The 14,119-nt window shown below is 43.7% G+C and overlaps 1 protein-coding gene across 11 annotated transcripts in view; it reads right to left on the bottom strand.

The window, feature by feature from the left end:
* Window positions 1-14,119, bottom strand: part of ZFHX3 (zinc finger homeobox 3) — a 255,803-nt gene that overhangs the window by 88,602 nt on the left and 153,082 nt on the right. The window lies entirely within an intron of this gene.

The following is a 14,119-nucleotide window of genomic DNA, read 5'->3' as shown; positions in this document are numbered from 1 at the left end:
TTTGGATGCCTCCCAGTTTCCTTCTACCTCACTGTTTTGTTCAGTGTGTGGGTGTTATAAGACAGGACAAACCGAGGACTGTATTACTGTAGTCAGAAATACTGTATAAGGATACTTGTACTCTTCTCATGCCACCTCTTTGATAGGCTGCTGTGTGGAGTCCAGCTGGGCTCTCCTGCCTTACTTCTTTCAGAAAGAGGTTGAATGACCTGCTAGCGTTATTCTCCTCTGGCCTTGGGTGCAAGCTTTCAACAAGCATGTAGCCTAGCTAGAAGAGAGATCCAGACATGGGAAATCCCCTTTCCTCTTTTCCCCACACAACACCCATTCCAGCACCAGGACAATTTGAACTGGAATTTGGGGGGGGGGGCGTTTCCTGCTTCACATGTTTCTTTGCCCCACATTTAGTAAACAAAAACTACAGCATATCATGTTAATTTTAAATGCTGCCGAGCTATCTTTTAAAAAGATTCCAATAGCCAAAAGTAATCGAACTTAAATATTTGACTGGTGGGGGCTGGGGGAATCAATAAGGTTCACAAAGTATGGTTTAAATGTTATTGTTATTTTATTAATGCTTTAAAGTGTTTTAAAACACAACAAACTCAATAGAAACACACATCCCTGACTTTAGATTTTAAAGGGCAGGGGGACTAAGCTCTGAAAACTGTTAACGTATTATTTTTGTTATACCTGTGTGCATAAATATTTGTGCTTTCTAGTGAAAGTCACCTGGAAAAAGTTAATTAAGATTTTGCTTTAGATATGATTGGCATTGTATCCATTCCAGCCCCCACTTGATCTGGAATTTTTAAAGCAGATAATTTTCTAGTAGTGAAAATATTTTCTGTGCCACATCACTGCTGCACACACCATTGCAATGACCATCAAGATCTGAAAGGACTGTCCAGGGGCTGATGAAGCCGGAGTCATAATGATAAAGAAGTTGTAATCAAAAGACAGTGAGCATGCAGCAGGTTCAGGGACTTCCTCCAATCCATAGAACAAATCCCCCTCTCCAGCCTTAACTATACTTGAACTTTAAAGCAGCAGCAACAACAGTAACTGAGTTGTACTTTAACCAGGATTTGAAAACCTCATGAAGTAGTAGACTGATCATCATCAGCCAATAATTCAGACCACATTCTGGATAAAAATTCTTTCAATAAATAAACCTAATAATATCTAATGAGTAAACCAGAAGACAACAACAGTATCCATTCCACAAGAGATGGATATGCAGAAGGGGAAGGCTGTAAACAGACCAGCTTGGGTTTCTGTTAAAACTAGGCACCTTGGATAGATATCAACATCTACCAAAAAATTTAAGTATTAGGAAAAAATTATGCAGAACTTAGAAAGGTTGTAGAATTTCCTTCCTAGGATATTTTTAAAGAAAAGGATTGCAGACTAAAAAAACACAACAGGAATAATATGAGTGAGTATGAGGTGTTTTTTTTTTAAAGTATTTCATTATTGAAACAGTATTATGCCTTCACATTTACTCTATTTTTTTTAATTTAAAAATACAAGTTGCCGATCTTGCATATCCTTGCATTTAGTATACATCCAAAAGGAAATAAATAAATAATAAATAAATGAATAAAAAATACATGACTAGGAAGGCTTCATCTCTGGGATATCCTGACTCAGCTCTGGGGTTGGCTTCAACACTTGCATACATTAAACCTCAGCATAAGATTTTCATCACTTCAGCTCTTAAGGTTTTACACCGTGTCTTCTACCTATCACACAAACACCCTTGTCAGAATCATACAAACCTCCTGTCTATATACCATCTGGCAATAAGCAAGTTGCATGGATTAATTACTTTTTATCAGAACAACTTTGTGTCTTTAGAAATCTGGAGGTTCAGCCAGGAGATGAAAAGGTAGTGTGAATCAAATCTTGGTAGTGCTCTCTTGCTCTGCCTATTTGTGGCCAGTGCTCACTAAAGGAACACTTTGCCAACTAGATCTAGAAACCAGCTAACACCCCTAATTCCTTGCCCACACAGCTTGTTCTGAGATAAGCTTCTACTGGGAACCCCAAGGCAGAAGCACTCCAGAAATGACCCCAGAGTAGCTTCAATGGGCTGGTCTTGGATAAAGGCAGAATACCAAGAAGCCCATAGAGCCACTCAGTCCCAAAGCACCTGACAAAGGCAGCTTTAGCTGGACACTCAAGTGAGACCAGGGACTTGCTGCATAAGCTCCAAGAATGTAAGACACATGAGATCCAGCCTATTGAAGGGGTCACTAGTTTATGGACAACTGAGGAGCACAACATCGGAAAGGTTCATCATGCAAGTTGAAACAGGTCCACATAAGCGGGGGCAATTCTGCAACCCTCCCTGGGAAACAAGGGCCACTTGAACTATGGTCACTAACTTTTGTGAGACTTGCTTCTGTTGGAAAGAATCAAGTCCCAATTTCTCCCATCCTACGCTCAGTCAAAGGCACAACAGATCTTCTTCTGGGTTGTTCATGTCCCAATAAACACATTTACTTCAAGTCATTTATTTAATGCATATAGTAGCTATATTGTCACTGGGCAACCAATTGATGGTGCATAACAGAAACAAAGGCATATATTCTGGAGGCCAAACAAAGGCCTATCTCATTCTAAGAAATGAGATAGTAATAAATGCACAGTGCCTACCAATGAGTGCATGAACTTGATTATAGGGAGTGATCTCAGAGCAGTGCTAGAATACAAAAGTATTCAGTAGGCACTCTTCCAAGTAGGAGTTCTGGGACCCAGCATAAAGTCCTTGCCCCCAGTGGCAGTTCTGGATAGCCCACTGAGCCCCCCAGTAGCTGGGTAGTACTCAGCTACCCTGAGGCATCTTGCCAGTCCTCAACGTAAACCCCTCTATGCCTCAACCCAACTATACCTCTTCATGCCATGTGGGAAATCCAGAGCCAACGGCAGGAAATTCACATTTGGGTCATAACCACACCCGATACACCATACATTTAAAGCACTCTTATACCACTTTAAGAATCATAGCTCCCCCCCCAAAGAATTCTGGGAACTGTACTTTATTAAGGGTACTGACCTCACAGATATACAATTCTCAATGCCCTTAACAAACTAGAGTTCCCAGGAATCTTCATGGCTGTTAAAGTGTCATAACAGTGCTCTAAATGTACCATGTAGATGTGACCCTAGTCGCCAGGAGACGTCATCCACAGGAGTCTACTTAGGAGGAAGAAAAAGCCTGAGAGGGACCAGGTGTACCTTATAACCTAGCAAGTGACCAGGAAGGGGCATCTCTCAGTCTCCCTTGGGCCTCTGCCGCGATCAGTCTCCTCTGGGAAGCCCTAGTCCCAGCGCTTTACCTTGGCTTGTTTCCCTTGGGTTTAGGGTCCCTCCAGGATCAGAACATCAATGCTATGGATTTTTAGCAGTTACAGCATCAGACTGAGCCTGGAGAGACCCAAGTTCCAATCCCTACTTGTGGGGCAATTGTTTCAGTAAAACACTCAGTAGCCTAGCCAACTAGTTTTATCATTAACCATGTTCACAGAAGGGATGTGCAAATGCTAAAACAAGCAAATTAGAGGCATCCAACTAAAGTGAAGGCCCAACTTGGCTATTTTCTTTACTCACGGCAGCAATTCACCTGCATAGGCAACGTTAAATTGTAAGCCAATAACTTGGAGATCAGACATGTGGCAAATTTTACATTTGCTGATCAAGAAGGTAGCGTTGGTTTTCATCTCAATGCTTTTTTTATGAGGGACACTAGCACACCATCAGATTCATATTATAAGAACATATTGCCCTAGTGCACAATTGAGAAAGTGGTGGGACAGATCCATGACCTGCTAAGATACACAAGCTAACTATTACTGTGCACAAAGCATTCCACTACTAAAGTGTGAACTGACCTCAGAGAACACCTTTCTACCATCATGGTATGCTTTCAATTGTAAGCCTGCAGGCAGAGCCTTTGCTTTAAATTTTTGTAGAATGCCTAGCAATTTTAGTTGCTTCATATTATAATAATTCATGCATACATGCATACATACATACAGGGTTCACACTAGCATTTAGGATTTCCACATATCCATAACATCAAGGGCTTTCGGAAGCCATCAATAACCCCTTTTCCCTTGGGGAGAGTCTTTGAAGTTTGGCCTGCAGTCCACAATGAAAAGCTAAACTGTTTGGGTAATTTTACCTAAAGAGGGGGAAATGGGGGGTGGTGTAGGAAAGCAGATATAAAACTGAACATTTTGGAAAAAAGAAAAGGGTGGTTTTTTCCTCCTCTCTTTCATTCTACTAGAATTTGTAGACATAATACTAGAACCCACTGGGTTCATTCAATGAATCTGAAGATTCAGGACAGACAAAAGTAATTATTTACAATGTGTTCAGGTGCAGTCTGTGGAACTTGCTCCTGCAAGAGCTAGCGATGGCCAGCAACAGGGAAGGCTTCAAAAGGGGATTAGACAAATTCATGGAGGACAAGGCTGTTGATGGCTACTAGCCATGATGGCCATGTTCTATCTTCACTACAAAAGGAAGTATTCCTCAGAATACCAGTTGCTGGGAATCAGGAGTGGGGAGAGTGCTGTTCTGCTCTCATCCAGCTTGTGGGCTTTCCAGAAGAGGCATCTGATTGGGCATTGAAAGAGCAGGATGCTGGACTAGATAGGCTGGACCCTTTGGCCTGATCCAGCTACAGCCAGTCTCTTCTTACGTTCTTTCACACAACACATACACTAACTTTTTTAAAAAATATGCTTTTTATTAGTTTTCTTACTTAACACACACAATAGATTAACAAAAATCATAACAGAAAAAAAGAACAAAATCAATACGTTCTTACAAAAGAACTTATGCCGCCATATTCTTCATTTCCAATTCCTTATCTTCCCTAGTAGACTTCTGTCTTCCTCAAAGCAGGTCTGTCTTATCTATTTGTTAAAACTGCTTCTTTAATCATTTCATCGTTTCTTCTGTTATTTGAATACTATACAGTGGTACCTCGGGTTAAGTACTTAATTCGTTCCGGTGGTCCGTTCTTAACCTGAAACTGTTCTTAACCTGAAGCACGACTTTAGCTAATGGGGCCTCCCGCTGCCGCTGCTCCGCTGCTGAACGATTTCTATTCTCATCCTGAAGCAAAGTTATTAACCCAAGGTACTATTTCTGGGTTAGCGGAGTCTGTAACCTGAAGCGTATGTAACCCGAGGTACCACTGTACTTCTAATCCATATTGTAATTTGCGAAAATTAATCAAAGCATGTCCAGGTTTTGATTTGAGGGCACTGTTTTTTTAAATATTCCTTATAAATTTCCCACTCCTTTTTGAACTTTTGGTTTGGTTGTCTCCTAATTGTCTCCATCATTAACTTGTGGGAATTGCTGCCACAATATACAGAGGTGGCCACTTGTTTAAAGGTAAAGGGACCCCTAAAGGGTCCAGTCGTGACCGACTATGGGGTTGCGGCGCTCATCTCGCTTTATTGGCTGAGGGAGCCGGCGTACAGCTTCTGGGTCATGTGGCCAGCATGACTAAGCCGCTTCTGGCGAACCAGAGCAGCACACGGAAACACCGTTTACCTTCCTGCTGGAGCGGTACCTATTTATCTACTTGCACTTTGATGTGCTTTCGAACTGCTAGGTTGGCAGGAGCAGGGACCGAGCAATGGGAGCTCACCCCGTTGCAGGGATTTGAACCGCCGACCTTCTGATCGGCAAGTCCTAGGCTCTGTGGTTTAACCCACAGCGCCACCCGCGTCCCTAGGCCACTTGTTTAGTGGGCTTCAAAAGCTTATTAGGCAAAATAATGGGAGGATGCACCGATCAACTGCTGTTGGCCACCAGAGCTAAATGAACCCTCCTTGTTTAGAAGACATGGGTCGCTATTGAATGAAAGTTGCTTGAGGGCCACAGTTGGGAAGGGCTGTTGTTTTCATGCCCTGCTTATGGGGACACAAGATAAGCTGGACTTTCAGCTACCAGGCTCTTCATAGGTTCAAGGAACCAAGTCACATTTTAAGATGGTTCCCTAGGCCCAGCTGACCTGACTTTAAGGGGAATTACTTTGTAAGCCTCCGATCCACGGCATTAAAAAATATGATTTTGGTACATCTCAGTGTCACTCAAGAACCTGCCCTGTTTGTAGTGGTTGCCATGCAGTGAGAGAAAAGACCCCTTTCTGACCCCAGTAGACCACCACTCACTGAATCACATTTTAAGGAATCTATTATCAGTTTCAAGTCTAGAAAATTTGTTTGGTTTCCACCACTTTTCTGTGGAGAATATCCCAGAATAATACTTTTTAACTACCTGTTGATTTGTTTACACCAGGCTTCCTCAAACTAGGCCCTCCAGATGTTTTGAGACTACAGTTCCCATCATCCCTGACCACTGGTCCAGCTAGCTAGGAATCATGGGAGTTGTAGGCCAAAAACATCTGGAGGGCAGAGTTTGAGGAAGCCTGGTTTACACCCAGCTTGTAACCACTGTTTCTTACAATCACAGCTTTGCATTTTACTTTAAGCTCAAGTTTCAGAAGCCCCCTTCCTGTAGCAACTAAAAAATGCAAACATGAAAACAGGGCTCAGAAAAGCATGCTGAAGAGACAGCCTTCACTTGCTTGGCAAGAGAATCTCACACATCTGGCCCCAACTGTTTCTGCTGTACTTTGCTGAAGCCAAATAAGGAGCTGCCTCATGCAAAGCTCATTTATATGCCTGCACAGTTGCAGCACACATCTGCCTGGGAACCCACATTTTTGGAGAAGCTTCATGAAGGCAAACAGCCACAGCACCGCACAACAGGATCCCCGCCAAGCTGGGGGTGGGGACTCCATGGCTCTCCAGCTCTCCTACAACCTCCCTTCGTCACATGCTGAGCAGCAGCAAGCACTTTCCATGCCAGGCACTACTCCGCCTGTTGAAAGAGGCAAGCATTGTGCTTGCTCCCCACTCAGCCCCCCGAGGCTAACCACAATCCTTTGAGAGGCTCATGTATTTACAAACTGAGGCATGTCAAAATCAAAGGGGATACCATATGACATAATTCGCATTAAATACAAGCAGGCTGACAATTTATAGTGTCAGCCCAGGGAAGGTGGGGAGAGCTAAGACGTGGTAATTATTTAATTCCTGCTTAAACCAACAGCAGCTTTGCCTTCAGGAGTGCTGAAATAGGCAGGCCTTGAGGGCTGTGCTGGCAGCCAGCTGATGCCAAGGCCTGGCACCAGGCCAGGACTTAGATAACAGGCAGCTTAACTATTTATAGACACTTCACACCAGAATGTTAACTAGAGGAGGGGGTGTCCCTTCCACCTGCAGGCAGCTGCTGCTCAGATAGAACACTACCCCCTACCAAAGCAGCAGAGGGCAGTTTTTAAGGGTGACAACTCAAAGACCTCCCAGGCTCTGGCACAAGAAACCCTTATCACAGCCAAAGACCCCACAGACAGCCACAGAACATCAACCTCAGCAGCAGTTCCTAATAATAGGATTTGGGGAGCAGGTAGGAAGCTATGCTCTGCCTCAACTCTTCCACACACATTTCTGATTTTGAGACCCCCAGACACCAAAGCCTTTTGCTTCCAGCTACAAAGGCTTTATGGATAGGGGATCCAAACACTCCCCCCCCGAATGCTTTGCCTTATACATGGTTCAGGTGGGGCCTGCAACAGACCCCCTGCAGCCAGGAGCCAGAAACATCCACTGGAAGGCAAGCAATGGATTTCTCAATGCCCAAGAGTAGCTGTATCTGTGCTGGTGGAGCCTCTGCGCAGATTCTGGCTGTGTATAAATGGCAACACCTCATCCTCTCTTCTACCTCATTAACTGAAACACATTAAAACAAGGGTGCACTGGGAGTAGGAAATGAGACTGTTAAACCAAGCTGATATAATCCTCATCAGCTGTGGGCAACGAGGCCGCATCAATTATGCTGAATCAAGTGCAGTAACCGTGATTTACAGGAGACTCCAAGACCCCAAGCAGCACTCCTGTGCCTTGGACCATATTTCTCTCTCCTGGCTCCTTTCAAGTGCTTCTCGTCGGCTCTTCTGCTACTAGCACCTGCTGGGTTTGTGGCTTTTGCCTTCTTTTCCATGAGACTCAGTTCCCATAGCCACAACAGCCCTCAGGCAAAATCCACCTTCAGATAAATACTCAGTCAAAACAACAATGGCCTGCTTTCTGTCCAGAGGGGCAGCAGAGGCACCTCCCTCCCACCCACACTAGCATGGAAGCACAGCTCTTATGCAAGCAGGTGAACTCACCTCAAGGAGTAACTGCAAGGCTGTCATGGGAAACATCCCATTAGTCCCTCAGCAAACGATTTAGAAATATAGTTGCACATTCGGGACAAATCAGAACTCAACTCAAACTAGAACACAATTTAGGGACTTATGCCGTGGCAATAATGATGGCAAAGCAAGCTTACTTTCCCATCGCCATTACGCCCTGCAGTCTCATCCAGCGAAGTTATTTCGTGTAACCACGGGCCTGATGCCTCATGAGCCTTAAGGGGGAGTAGGAGGAATCCTCAGTAACCTATTGTTACTAGTCTTAGTGTACGTTCCGTGGCGGTACCTAGAGCAACTACTTGTTCTTTTCAATTTGCACAGCCCAAGGATGTGGACAGGTGAGGCCTACCATGTGTGTGTGTGTCCCTGGGCCTTTCTGACTGGCAAAAACAGTGAGGAGGAGAAACTGGCTAATTAAGGAGAGTGGTAAATGCCTCCTTACATAAGGGTGTGGTTTCACCAAGCCTAAAAAAAGCCATTATTGAAAAAGCCTTCCCTGAATCCCACTCAATTGAATAATTTCTGGTCAGTCTAAGATTCTATTTCTGGGCCAGGTGCTTGAACACAAAATGGTCTCTCAGCTGCATGAAACACATTATCAAGGCCACTTTAAATCCATATTCAAACCTGGTTAAGGGATTGAAACAATTTTGATCACCTTAGCTGATGTCCTATGCCAGGAACTAGAAAAGGGAAATACATCCCTATTGGTTCTGCTGGACCTTTCATTGACTTGATACCATTATTGCCCAGGGTGTCGCTCAGTGGTTCAAGTTTTACCTGGACAGCTGGTTCCAAAAGGTGGTGCTGGGAGGCTCCTGTCTGGCCCCTTGGCTAGTGCCCTATGGTGCCCCCAGAGGGTTCTGTTCTGTTTTCCATGATGTTTAAGCTTCTAATCTACATGAACCCACACAGAAAGACTATCCCGGGATTTTTTAGAGCGAGTAGTATTCTCTCCTGAAGAATCAGGCTAGCAAGTTGGGTTACTCCAGGATTCTAGTCTGTGTTTGGATACACAGGTGGCAACTGTTGGCATTAATGCATTTGCGCAACTTCAGCTGGAGCACCAACTGTATCTTTTCTTTGTGATATCAAACTTGGCCAAGGTGACACAGAGGATTGGAGTTGGATGAGACCTTAGAGAAAATTTAGTTCAACCCCTGCTCAGTGCAGGGTTTGCAATGTAGGACTCTGCAACTACAACATCCCTGTCATATGGACAACCTCGCCGGGGGGGGGGGGGAGGGACACCCAACACTTTCCAAGGCTGTCTGTTCCACTAGCTTAGTATCTCCTAATGTTCAGTGAAATCCACTTCTTTGCGATTTCCATCCATTAGTTCCAATGCCCAAGTCTGCTCTATTTTCTGCATAACAGACCTTCAGGTATCTGAAGAAGAGCTATCATGTCTCCCCTTCATTTTTTATTCTCCAGGCTAAACATGCCCTGAAGTTCTTGCTTCCTGGGCAGGTGGTCTTTCAGGAATTAAGATATGCAAGAGAAATTCACTTCTGGCAGGGATAGCCTTGAGAAGAAATGGAAGCAGCATCCTGTTCAGCTGTGCCACTGACACAGCCACCACCACCACACCACCCATCTCTGTCGGTATTGGTGCCAATTTATGGCAAGATCTTGCTAAGATCTCATGAGATCTCCCACAATATGTGAGGTCTTTCAAGATCTCAAAAATTGGTGTTAATACTGGCACTGCTTCTCTACCGCTACCCAAGGCAGCTGTTTCACCCTGCTTCATGGATGGGTCAGCTCTGTCCTCAGTAAAGTATAGAGGATAATTTTGTAGAAACCTGTGAGTGGCTGCACCCAGACTATGGAATACCCTCTCTCAATGAAGAGCAAACTTCTCTTTTTCAGATGGCTCATCATAGGATGTTTAATTTCTCCTGCTCTTATATGCTTCCTTTACTTTTAAAGGAAGTATATTATTATTTGGTATGTTTTATTGATGGTGCATTTTAAATGCTTTTAGTTTGTATTTTCCTATATTTTCTATTTATTATTAGACAATATTCTGATGGAAAGGTGGGATATAAATGTTCATAATAAACACCACCACAGTAAACTGACTGATTAACTGAAGGCTTTGCTAAGGACATGCTCAGTGCCTGTCAGTCTCCAAAGAATTTAAGAGCAAGCAGGGCAATGCAAGGAACATTGAGCTCTACTACCCTAGGTGGGTTCAAACCCCTGACACGTGTCAGTCTGTTCACTGATGCCTTTACTATCACTTGCAAACAAGAATGTCATAGAGCACATGCAAACACATATGGTATGATTCAAGCCTAGAGGACATTATCTGTTAGATGGAAAAGATTCAGGCTGAGGGAAGAAAGAGTCTCCACAGGTTACAGTAAGGTCTGCAGCTCCTTTTGCCCCCAGCTTTAAAGGCTGAAACCTCAAAGAGGCTCCAGGCACTCCAGCGCCTAAAATGATAAACATAGAATGTACGCCAAGGCATTCTGAAGAGTGTGCAGGAAGCCTACTTAACTAGCATGATCTGCACCAAGAGAGAGCAACATCTGTTGGATTAATTAGCTGTGTAATTAGCATCCTCTCAGTTGAGAGGATTCACTTTCTGCTTCCTGAAACATTTCCAGTGCTTTTATCATCTTCATTCTGCACACAAACTGAAGTTTATTTGGAGCACCATCTCACCCGCTGTCAAATGGTCTCAACAAGACCATCCAGGACGAAACAACAACACCACTGCTGAATGCAAACAGCCATAGCAAAGAAGTGGAGGAGGAGGAAGAACAGGAGCAAGGTACACAAAGAACTATTCAGCTGCTTGGGGACAAGTAAGGCTTCCAGACCTCAGTAGGCACACTCAGCCATCTACTAAGTCCAATGTGCCACAGCAAATATAAAATGCTTCACCAAGGAGCCAATGCTTGACTCTTGGGAAGAGTCAGGAATATCTATCTTAGCCATGACAGTAAAAGTACAGACAGCTATGGCCTCCCTGAAGAGGATAATCTGGGGGAAAGAAACAAAGGGCTGAAAACAATGCTAGTAGAAAGACAGCTGAAGTGAAAAAACTTGCATAGAGTGCACCAATGCATGATATATCCAGATGTCCATACAGGAGAGTTCCACAGAGACAACTTAATGGCAAACATGAAGGTGCAAGGAGAGACTGCTTCCTTTTACCCACAATGTACCATCTAGTCATGAGCATGGAGTGGCAAGAAACACACATCACCAAGAAAAGTCAACACACTCCTGCAGGCTGTCCCAGAGCCAGCATCTCTCCAGCTTCATTCAACAAAAAGTGCAAGGAGTTTCTTTTTCAATCCCAGATCTGGGGGCAAATTTATTTACCTGTAGATGCCTGCCTTGTATCAAATCAAAGTAAGTTTATTGTGCCATGACAATTCCATACAATCACAGTCAACTTAAAATATAACTTAGACATCGGCAAATAAAAACAGTAAACATATGTGAGATATCTGATAACAGGGATGCCCCTGCATCTACACTGATTTTCAATTTAGTACTCTGAATCTCCCTTATAGTTTATGGCTATTTTATCCAGTTCCTTCTTCCTGATCTTTTTTGCTGCCACAACAAAAAAGGCCACCTTATGTGTCACCAATGTATTGTTGTCACTCAACGAACACTGAACCCTCTCACTTGGGAAGGGCCCACTATCCTGTACAAAGAGAAGTGCCTCCTTGGATCTGTGTATAGGGGACAAGTTAACATATAATGGGGTTACCAAAAAAATACAGAGTCTGTCTGCATAAGGAATCTTATTATAATGGCCATCCAGAACTGCTGAAGGAAGCCTGTCTTGTATAGTATTACTTAGGAACCGCTTAAAGGTAAGGGACACAGAATATCTGAGTTACTACACTCTTGTCCAAACCTGTGTCAACTTTCAGTTATTTTCCAAGAGTTTTGCCACGTCAGGAAGATACAGGACTACTCTCAGGCTTGTAATGACAAGTGCCAACACAAGCTCCAATGGGCCCCCTGACATGTACAAAAGGTGACTTTGCTGGTAAACTGCTTTTGGGGATCAGCCACTGAGCAGAAAGTCCCGTTAAGGGACTAATTAAAGCATAATTAGGAATATTTAAATGCCAAAAAACAGCTATTAAGCAAGCAATCTATTCTGACAGCATGACCCTAATGTGCAACGTGAGCAGCAGCTACTGCAAGTGTGGGGAACCTTTGTCCCTCCAGATGTTACTGGACTACAATACCCATCATCCCTGGCCACTGGCTACGTTTGCTAAGGCTGATGGGAGTTACAATTCAGCAACATCTGGAGGCACGTTTCCTCAGCCTTGCTCTACTGCATGCCTAGCCAATGTGGTAAAATTGGTCATCATTTGAATCCATGCCATTAACAAGCTATGGAGCAAATAAATAAATAAATGAAAATGTCCACTTCTTTGGGAGACTTAAATGTAGTGTTGAATTATTCAGCGGTTTCAAATACTAGTTTGAAAAGTCTTTCATTTCCCTGTCGTGCAAGAATGGCTTGCTTTTGCATTTCTTTACCTTTTGCATCCAGGCTTCCCAACACATCCACCTTAACTTTGTGCCCACTTTGCCACTGAAGCTATACATAGGTGGTGCTTGCCAACATCTTATCAGCGCCACAAGGGCTTTCTCATTAGCACTAAAACCCACTAGGCAACCTGCTCAAGGAGCAAGGTTTCAAGTGTCCCTCTGCTGATACTTGTCAGTCACACACACACACACACACACACACACACACATTTCTGGCACCTAGCACCATTTATGCAATACATGGAGCCAAGGAATAACAACTTAAAAGGAAAATGGCAAAAAGGCAGGGTAAGGAGGATTGAAAGTATGATAAGCCTTGAGCTCTCTCACCCAGGCAGCATCTGGAGAGGATTTTCTCCAGCAGAGAGGCAAGAACTCGATTACATCCAGTTAACTGCACTCTAAACTGATTATGCATGTGCCAGGCTAATGGATTACATTAGCAAGAGGAAAACATCCCACCAATCTCCATTTTACAATACACAACTCAAGGTCCTGAAAAAAGAAAAGCTGGCCCTAGGACTGTTCCCCAGACTCTGAGCCACAGGGGCAGAAACACAAATGAAGAGCCAGAATTTGTTGTCAGTATGATTCCCAACATTCCTGATTCCAATATCCAAACTCAACTCCTTCTAGACCAGGGGTAGGCAACCTAAGGCCCGGGGGCTGGATGCAGCCCAATTGCCTTCTCAATCCGGCCTGCGGAAGGTCCGGGAATCAGCGTGTTTTTACATGAGTAGAATGTGTCCTTTTATTTAAAATGCATCTCCAGGTTATTTGTGGGGCCTGCCTGGTGTTTTTACATGAGCAGAAAGTGTGCTTTTATTTAAAATACATCTCTAGGTTATTTGTGGGGCATAGGAATTCGTTCATATTTTTTTTTCAAAATACAGTCCGGCCCACCATATGGTCTGAGGGACGGTGGACCAGCCCACAGCTGAAAAAGATTGCTGACCCCTGTTCTAGACTAAGTCACATCATCCTAATAATGCCAGTGCTTCTACCAATACTACAAACCAATCCATCTAACCAGGTTGGGACACTACCCAACACTAGAGCCAAACTGGGAAGGACTAAGCCTGATATTTCTAAAAGGACATGGAAGTCAGGCTCAGTCTCCTTCCTTGTGGGTAAAATTGGAGACATGCAGTTTTATATAAGTGGAAGACTCAAATGCCTGAAGCCTCCACATATATAAAATGTGAATTCCTTAAAGAGTTTGGAAGGAAGTTGCAGATTTAATAACAGTTTTGTACATGGGTAGCATCCTCAGCAGGTAGGTAACATCAG

The sequence above is a fragment of the Podarcis raffonei genome, chromosome 8, assembly GCF_027172205.1.
Source record: "Podarcis raffonei isolate rPodRaf1 chromosome 8, rPodRaf1.pri, whole genome shotgun sequence".
Taxonomy (NCBI): Eukaryota; Metazoa; Chordata; class Lepidosauria; order Squamata; family Lacertidae; genus Podarcis; species Podarcis raffonei.
The sequence above is the reverse complement of the archived record's forward strand: the minus strand, read 5'-3'. Positions and strand labels throughout refer to the sequence as shown.